Raw genomic sequence first — 5652 nt, forward strand, 5'->3', positions numbered from 1 at the left:
ACAGTCAATCACTAACGCTTAATTGGCTACTCAAACCACTCTTTCTAAGTAATCCACATGCCTAAACAGGAGAACTTCATAACATAGGTTCAACACCATTACCTCCCTTTTTTACCGTTCCTCAGAATGCCCCGACAAAAGTCAAATGGGGCTACCAACTAGACCTACGAGATCACCGTCGTCCCAATCATTCTAATCATCAGTCTATCTCTTCGGATCCTCAAACAACTAGCACTATCTCCTGATACCCCAGACACAATTGAAATATAACCCTAGTCCATAGCTTCCAAATTCTAAAGCATAGTCCATTTGGTACACAATACCCATCATCTATCACCTTATCTGCAATTGACTAGTACTTTAATGACCTCATACTACTTACCTTATCGCACAACCTTGCACTACACAGCTAAAACTAACCACAATACCTCACCTCGAGACTCTCTCAATAGTTGTGACAACCTATAACCTAGTTCATCCGCTAAGCCAAACAATCAACTCACCGAGAGTCAATTACCCGCAACACGCTCCTATAGCTGTCCAAAATGACGGCACCAACATGACTCCAGTCAATGCTTACGTCACCCTAGACCTACAAAGTCCAACAAGTCCCCTTAACAGTTGTAACCAATTGGCTTCTTCGGACCGTACTAGAATACCCAAAATATACGTTTACACCCCATTGACTACACTCGCGACTCTAGCAACCTCTATCGCACCTATCACAAACCGGTTCGAAGAGAACCTCAGTACCAAATGGTGACCTAAGTCACAAACACTAACCCCTAAAAGTACCTCATGAAACCTTACATTGTACACTTGACCTCCATGATCACAGGAACCCACACACTAACACATGAAACTTATACGTCTCACCCTGGACACCACACTCTGCTATACGCGATCGTTCAAAAGTTATGCCCCAAACACCACACTATAAAACAACAAGAAAACTGGAACAACCACACACTGCTTAATGCAATCCGCGAGCTAGAACTGGCACCCAACATCCCTAGAACAATCGAGCTCCTCCCCTATTCAAGTCAAAACCTACACAACCATCAATGCTACAATAAGTACTCTACTGTACTAGCAACCATCCCGTACCCAACTGTATGTACACACGTGAACACACATACATAATAACCGTACCCCATACCATGATATAATCGTGTCCTATCATTTAAAAGTAAATAAACACCCCGTCTTTCATTTTTTCAAAAAAATACTTGCATAACTATGCCTAAATATTCGTCACAATACCATACGAGACATACTTACACCTACCGTGCTCACTATTTGCCACATTATAAAATTACACACACCATGCCTACCACTTGTCATTACCATACTTCTTGTACTTATCATCTCATTGCAATTAACATGCTTTCAATTACCTCACATAAATATACCGTATATATGGCCATGTAACAAAGATTTTAGCATTTAAACAAGTAGGCATGTGATCATATAAACAAGTAGGCAATTAAGTATGTTTTTCAAATAATTAAACACTTTGGCACATAAATTCATAAACTATGCAATCACATTCCACACAACCCTAGGTAGGCCTCTACCCGTCATCCAACTGGTTTTCGAACCATTGCTCTGATACCAAATTTGTAACGACTCCAACCCGAGGGTCCGAATCGCTAACCGGGTCCTTATCCGAACCCGAGGTCAACTACGGATATTACCGTCCTTTCCTATGTCAATATGTAATATACATGTCATCCCAAGAAATAATAATAAAATGAGATCATAGCTACAAAGTATGTCAAAACGGTCTACTAACCCAACGAACCCTGTGGAGGAGCGTCGTCCGCCACTTCCCGTCTGTGTCCTGAAAAATGTTAAATGTAATGGGGTGAGCAATGTGATAACCCTTTTTTTAAAAAAATTTTTAATTTTTAATTTTATTTTTTTTATTATTATTTTGAGTTCATTTTAGTGGGAGGTGTGGTTGCTATTTTAAATAGTTTATATATATATATATATATATATATATATATATATATATTTATATTAGTGATGATGGAATGAAACAATGAAAATGAAATAAGGGTGGCTGTTTCGTGGAAAGTGGAATTAGAATAAAACAAAGAAGTGGCGTGGTCCATTAAAGCATGTGATGGGTGTTATAGTGTTTGGATATATATATATATATATGTATAGTATGCTTGTATCTGATGGAGTAAAGAGGGAGCAGTATCCAAATGAAAGTGGGAAAAGAAATAAGGCAAAAGTTATTTTGGCGGGCCCCATTTGATTTGGTTTGTTTATATATATATATATATATATATATATATATATATTTTGTGTGTGTGTGGTGGAGTGGAAAGAAGGAGAATGTGTGGTGAAAATTAGAGATAAGGATGAGAGGTGGAGGAAGTGTGGAAAGAGAGAGAAAATTGTGATGATGGTGGTTGTGACTTGTGGGGCCCACTGAAGACTTTTTGGGCCAAATTTTTATGGCTTTGAATTACCTTCACATGGGTTTGGTCTCATAGAATAAAATTGTAATTTTTGTTTTGTGTCTATGTTAGGTAATGAAGATATGATAAGGATGGAATGTGATATTGTCTGATATCTTTTTGAGGGTATGGTAAGCAGTGTAGACGTGTGAATGGAGTTGGTGGCTTGAGTCGGTGGAATGGCCTTTAAATAAGGTGTATGTGTTTGGGTTTCTGTACGAGGAAAACAACATAGAAAGAGAGCCGAGACAGAGAAGAGAGAAAAAAATGAGAGAGTGAGAGAGAGAAATAGAGTGAGAAAATGGACTGCAGACAGAGAAGTCCGAGATTCTGTAGAGGAGGTCTTGGAGCTTGAAGGTTGATGATCCAGTGAGGAAATCTTTTTCAGTGTAGTCTATACCTTGAATGGCATGGGGAGGTTTTGCTTCAATGTTTTTATTAAATGTTTTCATGAAATGTATATGTATTTTGTTTATACTCACATGTATATTTTATTTTGTAAAGCTGTTTTATTAAACCTCCATGAAATTCTTGTTATGGTTTTTCCTACTGGGACTTTTTGTCTCACCACCCTCCAGTTTCAGGTACTGAAGATGAACGGGGATTGCTGGATACAGGCTTAGGATGAAGAGTTGGCGTTGCGAGTTTTATTTTTATTATTTGAAGAATTTTGCATATTTTTTTTGAGGAAATTGTTTTGTATAAAAGAGGGCATTTTTTTTTTTTTTTTTTTTTTTTTTTTTTTTTTTTTTTTTTTTGTGATCCTGGGTGTATTTTGATGTATCTGGATTTGTATAAATTGAGGATTTTGTTAGAATTTTTGGGTCATGACAAAATAGTATCAGAGCTGTACCTAGCCAGAAGTGTGAGTGTAGTGATGATGTAGACGGGTGTCAGTGGGCGAGTGTGTAGCACTGGTGAGCTACCACTTGTAGCCGGGTGTATGTGGGCAGATGACATTCACTGGTAGCTACTGGGATGGTTAGTTGGTGTGGTTAGGCAGGTAGCCCAGGTTTGTTATTGTTTGTTTTTTTAGTGGGTGGGCGGGTGACGCATCGACTAGCTACCACAACGGTTACGGAGTGTGTTTGCGGGTGACTAGCACTGTCAGCTACCACAACGTTCTACATATCACTATATTTCACATCGCCTGGGGTAAGGATTTGGATTTTGGTTTTGTGGTTGTTGGTGTTTTGGGATATACGTAGACTGTTGGACCTGAATTTCGGGGACGAAATTCTTTTTAAGTGGTGGAGATTGTGATAACCCGTTTTTTTTTTTTTTTTTTAAATTTTAATTTATAATAATAATAATAATAATTATTATTTTGAGTTCATTTTAGTGGGAGGTGTGGTTGTTATTTTAAATAGTTTATATATATATATATATATATATATATATATATATATATATATATATATATATCTATATTTATATTAGTGATGATGGAATGAAACAATGATAATGAAATAAGGGTGGCTGTTTCGTGGAAAGTGGAATTAGAATAAAACATGGAAGTGGCGGGGTTTATTGAAGCATGTGATGGGTGTTATAGTGTTTATATATATATATGTATAATATGCTTGTATCTGATGGAGTAAAGAGGGAGCAGTATCCAAATGAAAGTGGGAAAAGAAATAAGGCAAAAGTTATTTTGGCGGGCCCCATTTGATTTGGTTTGTTTTCATTATATATATATATATATATATATATATATATATATATATATATATATATATATATTGTGTGTGTGTGGTGGAGTGGAAAGAAGGAGAATGTGGTGAAAATTAGAGATTAGAAAGAGAGGTGGCCAAAGTGTGGAAAGAGAAGAAAATTGTGATGATGGTGGTTGTGACTTGCAGGGCCCATTGAAGACTTTTTGGGCCAAAATTTTATGGCTTTAAATTACCTTCACGTGGGTTTGGTCTCATAGAATAAAATTGTAATTTTTGTTTTGTGTGTATGTCAGACAATGAAGATATGATAAGGATGGAATGTGATATTGTCTAATATCTTTTTGAGGGTGTGGTAAGCAGTGTAGACGTGTGTATGGAGTTGGTGGCTTGAGTCGGTGGAATGGCCTTTAAATAAGGTGTATGTGTTTGGGTTTCTGTACGAGGAAATCAGTATAGAAAGAGAGCCGAGACAGAAAAGAGAGAAAAAAATAAGAGAGTGAGAGAGAGAAATAGAGTGAGAAAATGGACTGCAGACAGAGAGGTCTGAGAGTCTGCAAAGAAGGTCTTGGAGCTTGAAGGTTGATGATCCAGTGAGGAAATCTTTTTCAGTGTAGGGTTCTCTATACCTTGAATTGTATGGGGAGGTTTTGCTTCAATGTTTTTATTAAATGTTTTCATGAAATGCATATGTATTTTGTTTATACTCACCTGTATATTTTTATTTTGTGAAGCTGTTTTATTAGACCTCCATTAAATTCTTGTTATGGTTTTTCCTACTGGGACTTTTTGTCTCACCACTCTCCAGTTTCAGGTACTGAAGATGAACGGGGATTACTAGATACAGGCTTAGGATGAAGAGTTGGCGTTTCAAGTTTTATTTTTATTATTTGGATAATTTTGTATATATTTTTTTTGAGGAAATTAACTTTGTATAAAAGAGGGCATTTTTTTTGTGATCCTGGGTATATTTTGATGTATCTGGATTTGTATAAATTGAGGATTTTGTTAGAATTTTCGAGTCGTGACAAACAAATTGCTCAGTAGGTGGTGCCTAAGACGCTCCTCTTGTGACCCCGTAAATCCAAACAATGAATAAAACAGTGGGGAACGGAATCATGCTAAGCCGGGGAAAACACAAAATCGATTTGTTTCAAGTTCAAAATAAGCAACTGTCGTGCCATAGTTGCAATGCCATGTATGTCACTCCCCATTTTCAAAATCATCCATCACTTTTTAAACTGTTAATATAACCTGTCCGTTGGTGACTCCGCAGCGACACGAGAGAAGGATTGGCTACTGTCCCTAACCCTTGGTACTTCCGCGACGTCATTTGGGGCCAAGATAGCTCAACCACGCTAGGGTATTTCCCCTATTTCTCTCTAGGTTACAGTAACACACCGGCCCTTTGGTGACTCCGCGGCGACTGGGTTTTTTTAAAACCATTTAATCAAATTTCTTCCTAAAAAAAAAAATCCCTTTTCACTTTCATTTTAAAATACTTT

This window comes from Cornus florida, unplaced genomic scaffold (genome assembly GCF_030987335.1).
Source record: "Cornus florida cultivar Cherokee Brave unplaced genomic scaffold, ASM3098733v1 CherokeeBrave_3.0.0_Hap2_Chr10, whole genome shotgun sequence".
NCBI lineage: Eukaryota > Viridiplantae > Streptophyta > Magnoliopsida > Cornales > Cornaceae > Cornus > Cornus florida.